The sequence below is a fragment of the Lissotriton vulgaris genome, chromosome 2_1 (assembly GCF_964263255.1).
Source record: "Lissotriton vulgaris chromosome 2_1, aLisVul1.2, whole genome shotgun sequence".
Lineage (NCBI taxonomy): Eukaryota > Metazoa > Chordata > Amphibia > Caudata > Salamandridae > Lissotriton > Lissotriton vulgaris.
The window spans coordinates 515,447,769-515,469,121 of NC_141687.1; the positions used below are offsets into that span (position 1 = coordinate 515,447,769).

The 21,353-nt window shown below is 51.2% G+C and overlaps 1 protein-coding gene across 1 annotated transcript in view; it reads left to right on the forward strand.

The window, feature by feature from the left end:
- The window catches only part of VPS8 (VPS8 subunit of CORVET complex), a 1,704,823-nt gene that overhangs the window by 691,364 nt on the left and 992,106 nt on the right, over positions 1-21,353 (forward strand). The window lies entirely within an intron of this gene.

The window sequence follows — 21,353 nt, forward strand, 5'->3', positions numbered from 1 at the left end:
CATCGGTAGATGTGAAAAAGTAGGCCAGCCGGGATAAGTGGTGGGCCAGATAGTACATATGCACATTGGGGAGTTGAAGATTACCCATTCTGATGGCTACTTCTGCCTGTGGATTCCTCACCTTTTGAATACCCCCTGCGCCAGCATTCCTCTGGAAATTTTTTCCTAGCTCTCCCCACATCGATGAGCACGTCCTAATGGACCGGCTCCGCACGCGGCATCGCGTGACGTCACCGGACCCATAAAAGGACCTCGTCGGCATGATGACGTCCGTTCCCTATCCAACGGATTTTCTAGGGCTCTCCGTTTTCAGAGAGAGAAAAAACTTTGTGTCTTTGTACCTGTTACTCTTTTCAGAATGGCTACTTCGAGGAAAACAGGTTTCAAACCTTGCAGGGAATGTGGTGGACACATGTCCATTACAGACCCACACGACGATTGCCTTTGGTGCCTTTTCACGGACCATGACGTTGAGAAATGTAGAAGTTGTAGGAAAATGAACCCAAAGGCGATCAAGGAACGGAAGGCCAAGCTCTTTATGGCCAAAGCTAAGAAGGAGAAGAGAGGTAAGAAGAGGGAGAAGTCTTGATCTTGCCTACCTCGAGGTCCAAGAAACAGAGGTCCAAGAAGAGACGCGCCTTGCACCATTGTTCTTCGAAGTCTAGAGTCTCCACGTCGAAGAAGAGGTCGCGTTCGAGATCGAGGACTCCAGCTGATCGATCTCTAAGAAAAGATTATATTTCTCCTTCTGCCTCTCCATCACATAAGGCGACGCCGGTGTCCTCTCCAAAGCCGGTGTTTCCAATTTCAGATGTATCTTCACATCATGGAGATTCTCCGGCTCCAGCAATGTCGTCTGTTCATCCTGAGGAGACCTCTTCAATCGTGAGACTTCACCTGGGCAGACGCCGTCACCGACTCCGCAAGCTCCGTCTCGACCTCAGGTGATCCCACATCAGGAAGGTACGGATCCTTATCCTCCTTTTCCTGCTCCAGGGGCGGATTTGATGCATTTTGAAATGCAATGTTTGGCATGTTTGCCAGAGCCACAACTCCATCTGGCGCGCCTTCTGGCCCAGTGGGTCCATTGGCTTACAACCTGGGTATGCCTCAATTATATCCCCAGGCACCTTTTATGTCGTCGGCTCCGGCTTGGCATTTTCCGACGCCGAGGACCTCTTTTCCGGCTCTGTGGAGACCATCTGTAGTTGATCCGGTTCCGCAGCGAGATCGATCGACGTCTAGGAACGAAGCCGAGGTTACTCCAGCGACGCCGCTCTTGTTTTCTACGACGCGTCGTACGGCTCCACCGACACCGTTACCTAAGCATCGCTCCAGGAAAGAGGCGCAAAGATTGCTTGAAGAGCAGGAGTATCTACATGAGCATGAAGAAGGTGAGATTACAGAGTCTGCGGATGATTTTGAAGGTCTTCAGGAGGCAAGTGGACTTGATACTACTCCTGAGTATAACCTGCCCTCTGCATCAGGTGATGTAATTCAAGCTATAGCACCTTACCATGTGATAATAAAGAAGGCAGCGTATTTGTTGGGTCTTAAGCTTCCAACTGCAGAAGTGAAGTCTAACATTTTAACAGAAGTTTTGAACAATCCTTCATCTTCTGAACCTCTGCTCCCTTTTACAGAGGCTTTAACAGAGCCAATTTTAGAGGTTTGGCAAAAACCTGTGTTCGAGGCATGTGGGCTGCTGAATTCATATCTGTGCATAGATCGCCGCCTAGTGTTGTCTCCGGATGATTGCACATTGTTGTCCTGGAAGAGTCTTCGAAGTATCACGAGATAGGTGACTCCTCCCCTGGACTACAGTGCGCATGGGCATCCTCTCCATCTTCAGATTTTTTTTTTCCGCCATTGGGTTCGGATGTACTTTCTTGACTCAAGTTCGAAATCGATATAAACACTTTTCGCAATAGGCCTTCGGGGCGTCGGTATTGTCTCTCGTTCGGTGCCTGTACTTGATCCAGTTCTTCGAACAGGACGTCGAAGGCCGTTTGCCTTTTTCGACACCAAAGGCCCCAACAATGATCGACGATGGAACGGAGCCCGTTCAAGAGATTCCCCGTCTGCAACTCCAAATACCCTCACATTGATGTGCACCCGGTGTGCAATAAATGCCTATCTCCGGACCACCAAGAGGCCAGCTGTATGGCCTGTTCCAAGTTCCGGCCAAAGAAGACGCTTCGGCTTCGACGCGCCGCACGACAGTCGACGCGCCGCACGACAGTCGGCGAATAAAACGGCGCCTGACCCGGAGAACATCTTCGAGGCCGATGACGATGAGGGCATCGATGAAGAGGATCCTGACCAGCAGTCGGACCCTGCGTCGGAGCACGACTCAGACTTCGATGTGGACGAAGAAGAAGACTACGTCCATGAGGAAGACGTCGTCGAGGTAGGAGACGACGCAGAGGCCATCAAAGCCGTCGATGACGACTCGAGCGATGAGCAAGGCCCACCCGCAGTCGCGGGGCCCAATACTGACACTGTGCTCTCTACGGCTCAGGTCGAGGCATCGCAGTAAGGCCTCAGCCAAGATCTAAATCCACATTCTATAGCCCCGCGTCAAGGCCCGGCTAAGAATACTTCTAAGGAGCCATAGGTCGATCAACCAATCTCAGTGGCGAAATCAAAACCGAAACCGACGGATGCAAAATCAAAACCGAAACTGCTAAAGACAGTCCTCGGATCGACAGCCTCGGATTCGTCAGCTCCGATCAAATCTAAAAGTGTCATTGACCCTTCGGGGTCACAAGGGGGCGTCGGCCCAGAGAGCGGGGCGCCAAAGCCTGTCTCTACGGTCAAGCACGTCGCATTGACGCCGTCGACGTCGGCGTCAAGTTCAAGTTCCAGTTCGGGCATTTATAGAGCGCACTACTCACCCCGAGGGTCTCAAGGCGCTTGGGGAAGGGGTTCATTATTTGTCGAATAGCCAGGTTTTAAGTTCTTTTCTGAAGGAAATGTGGTTTTGGGTAAGGCGGAGGTGAGTGGGGAGTGAGTTCCAGGTATTGGCAGCAAGGAAGGAGAAGGATCTGCCACCCATAGTGGATTTTCGGATGCGCGGGACTGCGGCGAGGGCTAGATTGGATGATCTTAGTTGGCGGGTGGGTTTGTAGAAGGACAGGCGATTGTTGAGGCATTCGGGTCCTAGATTGTAGAGGGCCTTGTGTGCGTGGGTGAGAAGGCGGAATGTAATTCTTTTGTTGACCGGAAGCCAGTGGAGGTCTTTTAGGTGTCCGGTGATGTGATCTTGGCGAGGAATGTCTAATATGAGTCTCGCTGATGCGTTTTGGATGTGTTGGAGTTTTTTCTGTAATTTTGCAGTGATTCCGGCGTATAGTGTGTTACCATAGTCCAGTCGACTCGTGACCAGTGCGTGGGTGACAGATCTTATTGAGAATGCGAAGTACGTTGAAGCAGGAGGATGAGACTGCGTTGACTTGTCTGGACATCGAGAGAGAGGAGTCTAGGATGAAGCCCAGGTTGCGTGCGTGGTCTGTGGGTGTGGGTGCTGCACCCAGAGCGGAAGGCCACCAAGAGTCGTCCCAGGCAGAGGGGGAGGATCCTAGGATGAGCACCTCCGTTTTGTCTGAGTTGAGTTTTAGGCGGCTATGTTTCATCCATTCGGCTACTTCTTTCATGCCTTCGTGAAGATTGGTTTTGGCGGTGGTAGGGTCTTTGGTGAGGGAAAGGATTAACTGGGTATCGTCGGCGTAAGAGATGATGTTAAGGTTGTGTTGACGCGCGATGGAGGCAATTGGACTCATGTAGACGTTGAAGAGGGTGGGACTGAGTGAAGATCCTTGTGGTACACCGCAGATGACTTCGGTGGCCTCTGATTTGAATGGGGGAAGTCGGACTCTTTGAGTTCTCCCAGCGAGGAATGAGATGATCCAGTCCAAGGCTTTTCCTTGTATGCCGATGTTGCTGAGGCGCTGTATGAGGGTGCTATGACAGACTGTGTCGAAGGCGGCTGAGAGGTCGAGTAGGATGAGGGCAACTGTTTCTCCGTTGTCCAGTAGTGTTCGGATGTCGTCAGTCGCTGCGATGAGGGCGGTTTCGGTGCTGTGTTTGGCTCGAAACCTGGATTGAGATGGATCAAGGGAGTTGTTGGATTCAAGGAAGGCGGCGAGCTGGCAGTTGACGGCTTTCTCAATGACTTTGGCCGGGAATGGGAGGAGGGATATGGATCGGTAGTTTTTGAGTTCAGAGGGGTCTGCTGTGGGTTTCTTCAGGAGGGCGCAGAGTTTGGCGTGTTTCCAGCTTTCTGGAAAGGTGGCAGAGTTGAACGAGCAGTTGATGACATCGCGGATATGGGGTGCGATGATGGAGTCAGCTTTGTTGAAGATGTGGTGGGGGCAGGGGTCGGTTGGCAAGCCAGAGTGGATAGAGTTCATTAGGCGGATGGTGTCTTCAGTGGTGATTGGGTTCCAGGCGCTAAGGTTGTTAGTTGGCGGAGTAGGATCTGAGGGGAGTGGGGAGGGTTGATCGCTGGGAGTATTCTCGAAGCTGTTGTGGATGTCGGCAATTTTGTTATAGAAGAAGGAGGATAACGCATCGCAGAGGTCTTGGGAGGGAGTGATGTCGTTGGATGGTGGGGTTGGTTAATTCTTTGACGATGTTGAAAAGTTCCTTGCTGTTGTGAGTGTTGTTGTCGAGCCGATCCTTGAATGCTGATTTCTTGGCGGAACGAATCAGTTGGTGGTGTTTGCGGGTGGCTGCCTTGAGGGTGGCCATGTTGTCGATGGTTGGGTTTTTCTCCATGTTTTCTCCAGGGTGCGGCACAGCTTCTTGGATTTTTTAAGGTCATCATTGAACCAGAGAGCCTTTTTGCTGGCTGATTTGATCTGGTGCTTTTTCAGGGGTGCCAATTCGTCAGCACTGTGGGTGATCCATTGCTTTAGATTTGTGGCCGCTTGGTTTGGGTCCAATGAGAGGGTGGGAGGGTTTTGGTTGAGTGATGTGAGGAGTTGGTCGGAGGTGATTTTGTTCCAGTTTCTCCGAGGAATAGGTTGTGGGCGGTTGTGTGTCAGGGTGGTTTTGTAGCTGAAGTGAACACAGCGGAGAGCTGTGGTGCGATCGAAGGAGATGTGCTTGCTAGAGGTGAAGATAGGGTCGAGCGTTTGTCCGGCTACATGGGTGGGGTGTCGACAAGTTGTTTGAGTCCGAGGTTGGCCAGGTTGTCCAGAAGGGTGGTAGTGTTGCTGTCGTGTTTGTTATCAAGGTGGTAGTTGAGGTCTCCTAGAAGAATATAGTTTTCGGAGGCGAGGGCATGTGGGCTGACGAAGTCTGTGATGTCATCGCTGAATTGAGTGCGAGTGCCTGGGGGCCTGTAGATGAGGGTGCCTCTAAGTGTGGTCCTAGGGTCGGTGTGGATCTGAAAGTGGAGATGTTCGGCGGTTGCAAGATTATCGTCGGAGCTGGTCGTGAGTTTGATGGTGTTCCTATGGATGATGGCGATGCCTCCTCCTGTTTGATTGGTGCGGTCTTTTCGGATAATCTTGTAAGCGTCCGGTATGGCTATGGTGATGTCGGGTGCTGATGATGTGTTCATCCATCCATGTTTCTGTAAGGAAGACGATGTCCGGTGACTCAGTGTCGAGTAGGTCCCAGAGTTCATTTGCGTGTCTGTGGACCGAGCGGGTGTTAAGCAGGATGCACTTCAGGCGGTTAGAGGCGGAGCTGTGAGCTGTGAGTGGAGGAAGTGGGTTTGGTGAGGGTCCTGAAGCAGTTGAACTTGCAGGAGAGGCAGTGCGTCCGGGGTTGAAGGCGAGGAGAGTTGCAGCGTCATATGTGACTCTAGTGGGTTGGGTGCGGCGGGGACCAGGGGGACAGGCGCTGGGCGCAGTCCAGGCGCGGACGGGCATAGACGGGCTTACCTTTGGCGCACCTTCGGCCCGCATGCGGCGCGACCGCTGCGCATAAACGCTGCGCGCAAATACATCTGTCATATATGGATAGTGGAAGGGGAAGGGCGAGGGAGGGTCAGCTGGGAAGGCGGGAGCGGGGTGGAGACCAGGGCAGGGCGACACAACAACAACAACAACAACAAAATGGCCGGCAGCCTTACACGGATCGAGCAGATGCACTTTTAACAGCAGAAATCAATGGTTGAGCAGTAACATACAGCGCAATACGGTAATGGTAATGCAATGCAAGGCAGCAATACGATTCGTCAATTTCACTCTGAGCAAGCAGCGGAGATGCGCTACGATACCAATCAGTGAGGCGAGGCAGGTCAGGGAGCAGCGTGGGGGAGCAACCGTGTCTGCAGGGAGCAGGACGTCCAAACATGGCATCTGAAACAGACACCTTAGTGATAGATTCCTTACCTTAGAATATCCCCAGGCGTCAGACTGGATCCGGAAATTTTTGCGTAGCAATACCCCTGCGCGTCGGTAGGCGTCATCTGCGGCTCCACGTCCGTCGTCGGCGTCGTTAGCGCCGGAATGACATCGTCGGAGTACTTAGACGCCGCCCATGCGCGCTGACGTCAGTTCTTCTTTTTTATGCGCCAGCTAGCGCAGATCCGGAGAAGCTCTACCCCTAGTCATTTTTTGACTAAACTTTTGATCTTTTACATCATTCTTTTTCTTTGAGTCTTCGACTCTATCGGTGCCGGTAGGGATGCCCGGGTTCAAACCCTGCACGAAGTGCGACCGACTGATGTCGGTCAAGGACCCCCATTGCCTGTGCCTGAAGTGCCTAGGCCTCGATCACGACGACCGCACCTGCTCCGACTGCCGGGCCCTGACGTTGAAGGCTAGGCGTGAGCAGTCCTGCAAGCGGCTCGAGCTCCGGCAGTCGGCCCCGCGCCACTCCAGGTCCCGGTCCCGGTCCCACGGGAGGTCGAGGGTCAGGTCGCAAGGTCGGAGTCATCGCAGCTCCAGGAGTGAACACTGGTCGTCAGGCTCCAAGTCCTCAGGTAAGAGGCATGAGAGGTTGGAGAGACGTCATTTTTTCCTCCAACCCACCCCGACGCTCGCACGATGCGGCTGGGGGCTCAGGTGACACCGCCCACGCGGGAGACGCAAGTGTCGCCGCCTGCCCCACACCTTCGGGTCCCTGGGCACGGCGCGACGCCGGAGGAGATCGAGCGGTACCTCATGGCCATGAGGTCCCTCCCTCCTCAGTCGGGGTCCGTGGCGCCTTCGGGCCCAACGGTCCCGACTGGAGGCCCTAGCGGGTCAGGTGCTTTGGCCCTGACGCCGCCGGGTGCTTGGGCCCCGACTCCGCCGGCGACTTCGGTCCTGGTGCCGCAGGACCTCACTGGATCCGCTTCTGGATCTGGGTCGTCGCCGGTCCACCTCACAACCTCACCGGCGCTGGCCCCATGGGTGTCGCCCACGGCGCCCGCTGTGGACGCCGTCCCCAATGTTCCCTACGGTCCGACTCTGGCGCCGGAACGGCGCCGCTGGGCGCCGCTTCCGACGGCCTATGGAGATTTTTATTTACACGAGGAGGCCCGTCTACTAATCCTGTTTTACAGGTAACGGGTGACGAGGAGGATTGGGAGGGGTCTGAGGACCCTCTGGCAATGGAGTGCCAGTCTCAACAGGACTGAACATATGAGCTTGGGGAGGCCAGTGGTCTTGACACATCGCCAGACACTGGATTTGCCTCCCCTCCGACTGTGGCTTCGGAGGAGGGGTCTACATATAGTGTAGTGTTGACGAAGGCAGCCAAGGCCTTACACCTTGAGCTCCCCGTCGCGGCCGTGAGGACTAACCTCCTCACTGAGGTCCTCAAACCGCATTCAAGCTCCAGCGAGCCTCTGCTGCTGTTCAATGAGGCCTTATGTGACGTTCTTGTGGGCACTTGGTCCAAGCCCGCTGTGAGAAGTTGGCCTGATATGTAGTGCTCACTATTCTAGTGATCACTGTGTATCATTCCAAACAACCCTTATTGACGATTGGTTGTAAGTCAACCTTATAGACCAGCTATCCTAGTAGCATGGACAAGAGCAGTCTTTAGGCTAAACTCTAGAGGGCATGTTAAGCCAGCTGTTATACCATCACATATACCCCTTGAACACCAAGTGAAAGGACACCACACAAGTTGTTATGAAAATAAAAGGATATTTATTTATAACAAGTCTACCCTGAACTCTTTATGAGTCAGGGAGCTAAGCACACAACAAAACTCTTAAGAAAATACTTTAAGTTGCACAATTTACACAAATGCCCGAGTGGCACGAAAAACCATATACTACAAAAGTGGAATGCGAAATACTAGCAGGTAAGTAACAAGATCCAGAGGCTTTAGGATCGCTAGGACTACACTACTGAACCTTCAGGTTAGGAGCAGGAGGCCTAGGGAGATCGGGTGCAGAGTGTGCACTCTCACGCGGGATGCGGGACAAAGTCTATGGATGCTAGTTTTCGTAAAGTTAGTGTTATCGGACGAATCCGACTAGATAGGCTGAAAACGAAAAAGGATCTGGACACTTAGATAGTGAACCTACGTTGGAGCACCGAAATGCTCAAGTTACCTAGCCCAGGGGCTGCGGCTGCATAGGGTTCAAAAGACGTCGGGAATCCTCGTTACAGTCTATGGAGCCTGAAAGAAGTTGCTGGCAGGTGACCAGTGATGATGTCCGGACTGATCCAAGCCTGGATCGAAGATGGAGACGACCTGAAAGCAGAGGGGACTCAGTTCTTAATCACTAGCCAGTGATTAGGTGGGCACCAGGATGGCACCGGATGAAGTCACCTCGACCAGGTGAGTGGGCGACGTTGGGCTCTGCAGTCTCTCGGACCAGGAGGCGTTGTCGGCGACCAGGATGGAGGTGCGAGCTGTCCCATGAAGGTGTCTGCTGTCGGCGCTGCTGAAACTAGGATTGGAGCAACAAGCCTTGGCAAAGTCAAGCCCACGCGGTGGACTCAAGATGGCGTCTGGAGTGGACCAGGAGGGTCCGGGGTGCTCCTCTGTTGGAGGGGAGCAAGGGCCAGTCTGGAGCAACCAGACCAGCGATGGAAGTGTCGTGGTTCGTCAGGAGGGCCACAAGCCAGCAGGCAAGTAGCCGGACAACACAGTGAGCAGCAAAGAGCAGAAGGGCCCCGCGCAGATCTCGTGGATGCTGGGGGCTGGACTTCGGTGCTGGAGCTGCTCAGGGTTAGGGCTTCACAAACCCCAAAGCACTCATTCGAGGATCCCTCGGCGGTCGTGCTGGATAAGCGTCGTGCAGTCTTGAAGATGGCCGGTCCCTCGAGGTCTCGTCACACCCACGAATCTCAGCTGGGCTGATGATGTAGGTAGAGGTCAGAGGTGCCAGGGAAGCCGGGTCTCGTCGAGCTGGGCAGTCTTGATCCGTAGGATGGACTTGCAGCAAATCACATGCGCTTAGATGGTGCCCGCTGGTGCAGGGTGGCTACTCCTTAGCCACAAGGGAGAGTCTTCAGAAAGGTTCAAGAGTTCTTTCGTGGAAAGTCATCAAGATTCAGAATTATCTAATTTGGGAAGGCGGCCCGCTCCTACCTTTTATACTAAAGAAAGGGGCTGGCACACGACTAGGTCCTGCCCATGGGTTGGACCAGGAGGGGGTGGTTACACCCCTCTCCCTTGTCCGGACTTTCCCCAGCTCAGGGGCTGGTGTGCCCCTGGAACTGGTTCAAACCGGCAGATGCATAGTGAGCTCCGGGGTGCCACTTGCAGTCACCTTCCTCCTCAGCCCTGCCTACCTGGGATACACAAAACCCTGTCTGGGATGGTGCTAGCACCGCCCCTGACAGGAAACCCTTTGTCCAAGCTCTCCTCGCTGGAAGGACTCCCAGCAGCAGGATGTCAGACTTGTGTCTGTGGTGGCAGCATCCATTTTGTGATGCTGAGGCTCGAGTTAACTTTAACCGGGGTTCACAGTTACATACATGTCGTGTCCCTCTAGAAGGGTGGAATGCTAACCCCGTCGCCAGAATTGGCGAGGGGTTAGTATTCCAATTCGTATGACACCTTACTCGACATGTTTTGATAAAGCGATACCAGAGATAGCAAATAACCGCGAGGATTATAATGCACTTAAGAGTATATGGTACGCGTTATCATGGAACAGCTATTAGGACTTGGTTCCGCAAGCTGCAGACGGGCTCAGCTCATGCCAGAGCACCATCTGACATAATTCCAAGCACTCTGCCTTCAGGATTGTTAAGGCCTGCCATAGGAGTGAGTGATAGGAATACATGTGTCCATTTTAGGGTTAGATATAGGAATACTATATCTAAAGCAAAGGGGCTACTCCCTCCCCTTTGAGGCGACCCCTCCATCCATGCCACCGCGTGTCTGGGGATCACTTGCAACTTCTGACTTTATCTCCATTATCCCAGCTGTTTCTACTACTTCCCAACCCTCGTCTAATTCCCAATCCCCGGAACCAGATTTTTGCGTATCAGAATCTGGAATTGCCGCTTGGACTCCCTTGACCCCACTCACTTTACGCAATATTATTAGTACCATTAAATCTGGTTCCCCTCTAGATCCTATCCCCCCTCAAATTTTGTTCACCCTTGATTCCCCTTCACTCAATCTCATTCTGGAGTTACTTAATACCTCACTTAGGGAGGCTAAGGTTCACCAATCATGGAAACATGCGATGGTTGTACCACTGCTAAAATGCTGATTCGAACAATCTGGCTAACTTTCGTCCCATCTCCCTTCTTTCAGTTTTCTCAAAAATCTTGGAGAAGCACATTAATCAACAACTTACTAAATATATCGAAGCCCACACTATTTTACATCCTTCTCAGTCGGGTTTTCGCTCAGGCTTCTCCACTGAATCTACACTATTGGGAGTCTCGGAAACTATTATGCATCTGGTGGATAGAGGGGAAACCGTGGCACTTATCCCGCTGGACTTAAGTGCCGCATTTGACACGGTTTCCCACTCTATCCTTATTAACACCCTCAGATCTATTGGCATCTCCCATCGTGCCTTAGAATGGCTTACTAGTTTCCTGAGCAATAGGACGTTCCAAGTTTTCTCAGCCTCATCAGCATCCAAAACCCATACATCAGCATACGTGGTTCCGCAGGGTTCCATCTTGAGCCCCCTTCTCTTCAATCTGTACGTGAGACCTTTGGCTACGATTGCGGAGCAAGCGGGGCTCTCCATCTAGTCGTATGCTGATGATACTCAGTTAATCTTTTCATTATCCACCAGCCACACATCCCTCCCTTCTACCCTACGTCTCGGGCTTAGTAAAATCTCTGCTTGGATGTATGAGAATAAATTAAAACTGAATGGAGGGAAAACTGAGCTTCTTCTGTTTGGAACTAATTGTGATCTATGGGGGCCCTCTCACTTACCTGACCAAATGGGCACCCCTCCCTTGCCCTCCAGAACTGCTCGAAATTTGGGCATAATTTTTGATGACCAATTATCAATGAGGGACCATGTTGTGAAAGTCTGCGCCACGTGTACGGTCATTCTCAAGTGGTTAAAGAAAATCATCTGGATGCTCCCTCTTGACACCCAGAAAACCGTAGTCCAGGCACTAATCACCTCCCGCCTGGACTATGGGAATGTTCTCTTTCTGGGTGCCGGCAAGGAGATTGTCCGGAAATTGCAGACTGTTCAAAACATGGCAGCTCGCCTTCTTGGCAAACTCCCTAACAGGTCTTCCATCTCCCCCTTTCTACGTAGCCTTCACTGGCTCCGTATTGAGAGCCGGGGTAAGTTTAAGGCTCTGTGTTTTATACACAGAATCATTGCGGGCAACGCCCCACAGTACCTTAAATCTTTTATTCTTTCTTATGTTCCTTCCCGTACCCTTAGATCATCCTCCCAATTTAAGCTTCTAATTCCAAGGATCAAGAGAGCAAGAATGGGAGGTCATTCCTTTTCCTTCTTGGGTCCATCCCTGTGGAACTCCCTTCCTTTCGGTCTTCGGACTGAGCCCAACTATCTGAAGTTCCGCAGGGACCTGAAGACATGGCTATTCAACCAGTAATCTGTTGCAATCTCATACCTTTGTTGGTCATCGCCAGGAAACCTTTGGGTAGCTGTGCACTTAATAAAATTAATAATAATAATAATAATAATAATATTAATAATAATAGTAAGTCACGGCCCTCTTGGCCAAGAGGGCCATTGAGCGCGTTTCTGGGCCAGAAGTAGGGTGTGGATGTTACTCCCACTACTTTCTGGTACCCAAGAAGGGCAAAGGGGGCCTACGCCCTATCTTGGACCTACGGAACGTCAACGGCTTCCTCCGGAAGGAGAAGTTCAAGATGCTGACTTTGGCTCAGGTCCCAGCTGCCCTGGACCCGGAAGACTGGCTGGTAGCGTTGGACTTGCAGGACGCTTATTTCCACATCCCCGTCCTGCCGGCCCACCAGCGTTACCTGCGGTTCACGGTAGGCCAAGAGCACTTTCAGTTTACTGTCCTCCCCTTTGGCCTTACAAGCGCCCCACGGGTGTTCACGAAGGTGATGGCGGTGGTCGCAGCTCATCTGCGCAGGTTAGGGGTGTCAGTCTTCCCCTACCTAGACGACTGGTTGTTGAAGGCGGGCTCGCCCCAGACAGTCGTCAGCCACCTCCAGACTACGGCTGACCTCCTGCATTTGCTGGGGTTCTCCATCAATGTGCTGAAGTCGCACCTGTGTCCCTCTCAGAAGCTCCTCTTCATCGGAGCGGTTCTCAACTCGGCGCAGTTTCGTGTTTACCCTCCCGAACAGCGGGTTTGGGATATACTGATTCCCAGCTTTCAGCCGTTATCCCGAGTCTCGGTCACATTGACGCCGCCGCTTCTGGTGCTGATGGCCTTCTGCATCCTTCTGGTGCATCACACCAGGTGGCGGATGCGGGCTCTGCAGTGGGACCTGAAGTTTCAGTGGGCCCAGCATCAGGGCAACCTGTCCGATCATGTCTTGATCTCGGAGGGCACTGCGAGACAACTGCAGTGGTGACTCACGGACCGCGACTGGGTCAGTGGCAGATCCCTCTCCCTACCCCAACCGGAGCACGTGGTTGTGACGGACGCATCCCTCCAGGGCTGGGGAGGCCACATGGGAGAGGCGGAGATCAGAGGCCTCTGGTCTCCGGCAGAGTCCCGGCTCCATATCAACCTTTTGGAGCTGCGGGCGATTCGTCTAGCACTGAAGGCATTACTCCCCTCTGTCCGGGGAGTGTAGTGCAGGTGTTCACGTACAACACCACCGCCATGTGGTACTGCAACAAACAAGGCAGGGTGGGGTCGTGGACCCTATGCCAGAAGGCTCTGCACCTCTGGCAGTGGCTGGAACATCAGGGCGTGACCCTGGTGGTTCAACACCTGGCAGGCTCTCTGAATGCCAGGGCTGACGAAAACAGCCGTTGGTGCATGATGGATCACGAATGGCGTCTGAACTCGGACGTGGCGCAAGGCCTCTTTCAGCAATGGGGAGAGCCTTGGTTAGATCTATTCGCCACAGAGGAGTACGCGCAATGTCATCTGTTCTGCGCGTTGGAATTTCCAAGGCGGCACTCGCTCGGCGACGCTTTTCGACGCGAGTGGAGTTGCGGTCTATTGTACGCCTTTCCGCGTATAACACTTCTGCCCAGAGTGCTGAAGAAGATCAGGCGCGACCGGGCCCAGGTTATCCTGGTGGCTCCGGACTGGGCACGAAGATACTGGTATCCCGAGCTACTCAGCATGTCAGTCGATCCCCCGATTCGCCTGCCTCTTCGGGAGGACCTTCTGTCGCAGCAGCAGGGGACGTTCCTACACCCGAACCTGTCCATTCTCCACCTTCAAGCTTGGAGATTGAGCGGCGGCAGTTTGACTTGCCTCCCGAAGTCTGTGATATCATTCTGGCAGCCAGGCGTCCCTCCAGAAAGTCGGTATACGCCTACAGATTTGTGGCATGGTGCACAGCAAAGGCTGTGGACCCTCTCTCTGCACCCCTTTCTGAAGTTCTACTCTTCCTTCTTTCCCTTGCCCAGCAGGGCTCTGCTCTGGGCACTCTTAAGGGGTACCTTTCTGCTCTTTCTGCCTTCTTACGGCTACCTGATCAGCCTTCCTTGTTCAAGTCCCCCATTGTAAATAGATTTCTGAAGGGCATCACACACATGTTCCCTCCTGTTCCCTTCGTGATGCCCCAGTGGGACTTGAATCTTGTACTCACTTATCTAATGTATGCTCCCTTTGAGCCGCTCCATAACTGTCCTCTCCGACTTCTTACACTGAATACTGCTTTCCTGGTTGCCATCACCTCTGCCAGGAGAGTGAGTGAGCTCCAGGCTCTTTCTTCTACTCCACCTTTCCTCTCTGTTCATCCGGACAAGGTTGTGTTACGGACAAGACCTTCCTTTCTGCCCAAGGTTGTCACGGCCTTCCACATCGGGCAGTCCATTACCTTGCCCACCTTCTTTCCACCTCCGCATCCCTCGAAAGAGGAAGAGAGGCTCCACCGCCTGGACCCAAAACGTGCACTCTCTTATTACCTAGATCGCACACTCCAGTTCCGGGTGGATGACCAACTCTTTGTTGGTTACGTGGGCGCGAAGAAGGGAAAGGCGGTACACAAGAGGACCATTTCGCAGTGGATCATCTTGTGTATTCAGGCATGTTACTCCATGGCCAAAAAGGAGCCCTTTGCTGGATTGCGGGCTCATTCCACTCGAGCCATCGCAACAACAACTGCTTTGGGCTGAGGAGTCCCCTTACAGGACATTTGCCAGGCAGCTACGTGGGCCTCGCTACAGACGTTCGCAAGACACTACTGCCTGGACACTCAAGTCCGGAGGGATGGCTTCTTTGGCTGTTCCGTCCTCCAGGACTTTCTGGTGTGATTATTGGTTCGCAGACCCACCACCGGGGTTGGTATTGCTGGGGTATCTATTCTAAGGTATGGAATCTATCACTAACGTGTCTCTTTCAGATGCACAAGTTGCTACTTGTGTAACGATATATCTGCAAGAGAAATTAATTAGTGATAGATTCCTTACCGACCCACCCATCCTCCCCGTTCTGCGAACTGATATCTAGGGTTAAGGTCATCCCCTTTCAGGGCCCTAGTTTCATGGCACCAGTGTTGGTTCTATCATGGCTCTGCGTATCTGGAGCGGAAAAGCTGTGTATCAGAACTGACGTCAGAGCGCATGGGCGGCGTCTTAAGTACTCCGACGTCATTACGGCGCTAACAACGCCGACGACGGACGCGGAGCCGCAGACGACGCCTACCGACGCGCAGGGGTATTGCTACGCAAAAATTTCCAGATCCAGTCTGATGCCTGGGGATATTCTAAGGTAAGGAAGCTATCACTAAGTAATGTCTCTTACAGATATATCGTTACACAAGTAGTAACTTGTGCGACACTGGCAAAGTCTCTGCATTGGTGGAACACACAAAACCTTTGCAGAGGACGACCGTTCCAAGAGCCTGTACCGCAGATAGTGCTGACGACGGACGCATCTCTCCAGGGCTGGGGAGCGCATGTCCTCCATTATACAGTGCAGGGACTATGGACGACGCAGCAGCAAAAGATGCATATCAATCTTTTGGAGCTGATGGTAATCTTCATGGCGATGAAGGCGTTCAGGCGTTCAAATTGCATTTGTGCAACAAAGTCGTGCTGATCCGGACAGACAACATGACTGCCATGTATTACATCCAGAAGCAGGGGGGCACACACTCTCCACAATTGTCACATCTAGCCCAAAGCATGTGGAAGTGGGCCATTCAGAGAAACATGTTCCTCATGGCGGAACATCTCCTAGGCAAGGACAACCAGATGGCGGACCTGCTCAGCAGGCACAGCCATCAAATGCACGAGTGGGAGATACACCCCTCAGTGCTCCACCCATATTTCCAGCAGTGGGGTCATCCAGAGATAGACCTATTTGCCACAAAGGAAAACGCAAACTGCCAAACCTTCGCCGCCAGGTTCCCACACCCACAGTCTCAGGGCAATGCGATATGGATGAACTGGTCAGGCAGATGTGCGTACGCTTTTCCTCCAGCACCGCCCATACCGCTAGTGGCACGCAAACTGCGGCAGCACTCCATGACGCTCATCCTGGTTGCTACAACGTGGGCAAGGCAGGCCTGGTACACCACGTTCCTAGAACTTTCAGTGGTGCCTCACCAACGGCTGCGCCTCACGCCCAGTCTCCTCACTCAGAGCCATGGAGACATTCAGCACCCAGATCCGCAACAGTTGAGCCTTGCAATATGGCTCCTGAGGTCATAGAGTTTGGCTACCTCAACTTGCCCCCTGACTGTATGAACATCATCAAGGAGGCAAGACGACCTACAACCAGGGCATGCTATGCGGCCAAATGGAAGCGATTTGTCATTTACTGTTCCAATAATGACATTAATCCGCTAGATGCGTCCACGCAAAACATCATATGTTATTTGTTGCGTCTATACAGATGCAATCTGGCATATAGTTCCATCAGGATACATTTGGCTGCCATGGCAACTTATCTTCAAAACAGACAGCATCTTTCTCTTTTCAGGGTGCCTGCCATTAAATCTTTTATGGAAGGACTCAAAAGAGTGATTGATCCCAGACACCCTCCTTCACCTATCTGGAATCTGAACATAGTTCTCACCAGACTAATGGGACCACCCTTTGAACCTCTTCAGGCTTGTGAGATACAGTTTCTGACATGGAAAGTGGCTTTTCTATTAGCAATCACATCGCTAAGAAGAGTTAGTGAGCTTCAAGCCCTAACTATTCAAGAGCCTTTCATACAGATTCATGCTAATAGGGTAGTGCTACGTACCAACCTTAAATTCATGCCTAAGGTGGTGTCGCAGTTCCACATTAATCAAACCATAGAACTGCCCGTTTTCTTCCCAATCCAGATTCGGTGGCAGACCGAGCACTGCACACATTAGATGTTAAAAGAGCTCTCCTGTATTACATAGACAGGACAAAAGATTTCAGGAAAACTAAACAACTGTTTGTTGCCTTCTCTCCACAACACAAAGGCAACCCCATTTCCAAATCAGGTATAGCCAGATGGATTGTTAAGTGAATACAGATATGTTATCAAAAAGCTAAACGCAAATTAACAGTTCCCCCAAGAGCGCATTCCAAACGCAAGTTAGGGGCATCCATGGCTTTCCTAGGTTACATTCCCCTAGAGGATATATGTAGAGCAGCCACATGGACCACCATACATACATTTACCAAACACTACTGCGTAGATGTACACTCCAAACAGCAAGCTGCTGTAGGACAGGCTGTTCTCAAAACTCTTTTTCAGACTGCTGCAGCTGGCACGGGCAACCACCGTTAAGGAGGTAACTGCTATTTATTCTATGCACAGATATGAATTCAGCAGCCCACATGCCTCGAACGGAATATGCTCCTTACCAGTATGCATCTGTTCTTGGCATGTAGGGCTGCTGACATTCATATCGTTTTTGTGTTCTCACCCAACACCTGAGAGTCTAGTTATACAAGCCTCTTGTTCAAAGCAATCTTCTGGTGCATTTCCAACTATGCTAGGTGATAGAGATTCAAAGAAAATGGAGCCAGCAGCAAAGTAGGTATTCTCCTCTGCCAGTATGGCATTAAAATCTACGAATGCGACTTACCTTTTAGGTAGATATATACACACATTAATGGACTCTGTTGTCCAATTGGCTCCTAAGTTGCCTGAAGAAGATTGTGCTAACTTTTTAGAGGTCCTATCAGACTCACAAGCTGCAGCACGTCGGGTAATTCAATCAGGCATGGATACTGCTGACTCTGTGGCACGTGTTATGGGTTCATCTGTAGCAACAAGGAGGCAAGCCTGGCTTTGTTCTTCAGGCTTTTCTGCTGATGTTCAGGCTACGTTGTTGGATCTTCCATTTGACGGTTCAAGACTCTTTGGTTCTAAGGATGACTCTGCTTTAGAATGTTTCAAAGACAGCAGGGCTACGGCAAGATCTTTAGGCTTCCTGGTGCAGTCAAGAGGCTATGGATATAAAAGATATAGAGGATTTGGAAGATCTTCCTCCTTTTGTGGACGACAACAGTCTCAGCAGAGTCAACAACAAAATCCTTTGTACAAATCATACAGGGGAAGGAATAAAAAAGGTATCAGAGGAGCAAATCATCAACCTCTTCCTCCTCTTCAACCTCCCCTCCCACCACTGTTGGTATATCAGGAAAGCAGCTCTAGATTCCCCACCCTAGAGCATGTTGGTACGGTTGGGGGTCGGGTGTCCCACTTTCTACAAGATTGGAGACTGATCACTTCCGATCGTTGGGTCTTGAATCTTGTAGAGAATGAGTATGCCCTTCCCTTTTTAGAGTTTCCTCCTCCTTACCCTCCTCGCCGAGTTGGGTGCTCAGAGGACCATTTGCTGCTTTTACAGCAGGAGGTTCTTGCTTAGCTTCAAAAGGTGCAATAGAAGTGGTTCTGGAGCAGGAAAGGGGTCAGGGCTGCTACTCCCGGTATTTTCTGATTCCCAAAAAGGATGGTCGTTTGAGACCTATCTTGGAACTCAGGATTTTGAACCTTTACCTCAGGCAGGAGAAGTTCAAAATGTTGACCATAGCACAGGTTCTTCTTGCGCTGCAACAGGAAGTCTGGATGGTGTCCATTGATCTGCAGGATGCGTACTTCCATCTTCCCATCCTGAAATCGCATCGTAAGTATCTCCGGTTCACTGTAGGGTCGCAAATCTACCAGTTTGCAGTTCTCCAGTTCGGTCTTACTTCAGCACCTCGAGTCTTTACGAATATGATGGCAGTAGTAGCAGCTCATCTTAGAAGGTTGGGGGTGCCTGTTTTCCCCTACCTGGACGACTGGCTGCTCAAAGTGAAGCCTCCAGAGTTAGTTTCGCGCCACTTGCAAGTGACAGCTCACCTGTTGTTCAGATTTGGCTTCTCGATAATTGTACCCAAATCTCACCTGGTGCCTTCTCAGCGCAGCCTGTTTATAGGGGCAATACTGGACACAACTGTGTCGAGCATACCCGCCTCCACAGCGAATTCTCGACAAACAGGAAATGATTCCTTTGTTTCACGATGGAGAGGTTGTTACAGTCCTGAAGGTTCTTCGCCTGCTCGGTCTGTTTGCTTCCTGCATTCTGTTGGTCAACCATGCTCGCTGGCATATAAGGGCACTCCAGTGGTGCCTCCGCAGGCAGTGGTATCAGTTCAACTGAGATCTCGGGAGAAGATAAAAATCTCCAGTGAAACTGCAGCGGATCTATCTTGGTGGAGTGTACAGGGCAACCTGTCGCAAGGAAAGCCCTTTCAGTCTCCTCCCCCAGTGGCCACAGTGATCACGGATGCCTCCACTCTAGAGTGCAATGCTCATCTGGGGGATCTGGAGATCAAGGTTCTTTGGTCTCCAGAGGAAACGTTGATTCACATCAACCTGTTGGAACTGTGGGCGATACGTTTGGCACTCTAGGCCTTTATCCCTTCCCTTCGTGGTCGGTCGGTTCAGGTCCTGACGGACAACACCACTGCGATATGGTATATCAACAAACATGGAGGAGTAGGGTTGTTCCGTCTCTGCCGAGAGGCTCTGCGACTCTCGTCCTGGGCTCAGGGTCTTCAGATTTGTGTGATTGCAAATCATCTGGCCGGAGTGTTAAATGTTTGTGCGGACAGTCTCTGTCGGCGTTACTCAGCCAATCACGAGTGGCGGCTTCATCTGGAGGTTGTCCATCACATCCTCGGTTGGACCTGTTTGCCACTCACGAGAACGCGCACGGTCCGATGTTCTGCAGTCTCCAGCGTCCGATGCGGGGAGCATTGGAGGACACGTCTCAGATATATGGGAGCTCTCAACTCCTTTACGCGTTTCCTCCCATACCCTTGATTCCTCGGGTTCTGAGGAAGATTCGCCAAGACCGGGCCCAAGTTATATTGATCGCCCCAGACAGGCCAAGAAGGGTGTGGTACACAGACCTACTTCACCTCTCATTGCACCGACGCTTCGTCTCCCTCTCAGGGCAGACCTCCTGTCGCAATTGCAGGGGCAGGTTCTACACCCCACCTCCAGAGCCTACACCTTCATGCCTGGAGATTGAACGGGGCAACCTGAGTTCTTTCTCTCTCCCGCCAGAGATAGTGGACGTTATTTTATCATCCAGACGACACTCCACTATATCTGGTTACTCTTCCCGATGGTCCAGATTGTTAAAGTGGTGTGGAGAGAGAGACATTGACCCTCTTAAGGTCCATCTATCTAATATTTTGGAGTTTTCTCTTTTTTCGCACAGCAAGGTTGTGCTGTAGCCACTGTCAAAGGTTATTTATCGGCCTTATCGGCCTTTGTTTGTCTGCCAGATCAGCCATCCTTATTTAAGTCCCCCATTGTCATGAGGTTCATTAAGTGCTTACAAATAAGTTTCCTCCCACTCCATATATTATGCCACGGTGGGTTTTGAATTTGTGCCCGTTGAGGCTTCTTACTTTTAAAACGGTCTTCTTGATTGTAATTACCTCGGCTAGAAGGGTAAGTGAGCTTCAGGCTCTTAGTTCCATACCTCCTTTTCTGACTGTTCATGCAGATAGGTTGGTTTTAAGAACCAGGGCTGCTTTCCTTCCCAAAGTGGTTACCCCTTTTCACATAGGACAATCTATTACTTTGCCCACTTTCTATCCTCCCCCTCACCCTTTCAAGCAGGAGAAGAGACTGCATCGTTTGGACCCTAAAAGAGCTCTCTGCTTCTATTTGGATCGGACTAGTGACCTAAGACTGGATGATCAGCTCTTTGTAGGTTATGTTGGAAGAATGAAAGGCAAAACACAAGAGGACAATTTCCAGGTGGATTATCTTGTGGATCAATATTTGCTACGCCCTGGCCAAGAAAGAACCACCTGAAGGTATAAGAGCTCCTTTTCTTCAAGAGCTAAGTCTACTTTTTCTGCTTTGGCTAGAGGTGTTCTGTGCTTGATATATGTAAAGCAGCAACTTGGGCCTCCCTTCACACCTTAGCCAAGCATTTCTGCTTGGTTTCTGAGGTCAGGAGGGATGACCATTTTGTTCGTTCTGTTTTGCAAGATTTTTTGGTTTAGTCAGGTGGACACCCTCCTCCGGGTGAGGTACGGCTTTGGAAATCTATTCAAAAGGTGAGGTATCCACAGGCAGAAGTATCCATCAGAAAAACAAGTTACTTACCTTCGGTAACACTTTTTCTGGTGAATACAATATCTGCCTGTGGATTCCTCACGCTCCCACCCGCCTCCCCGTTGTCCACCTGTCTCTACCAAAGAATATTTCTTCCGAAGAATGTTTCATTTGAATTATGTATATCTATTAATGATGAGGAATATTTTCTTCTAGTGTTTTTCTTTGCATTTGTTGATTATGCTATGATGTTTTTTTTATATATATCTGTATATATATATATATATATATATATTTATTGCTTGAAAGGTATTAAATAAATCATTGCCT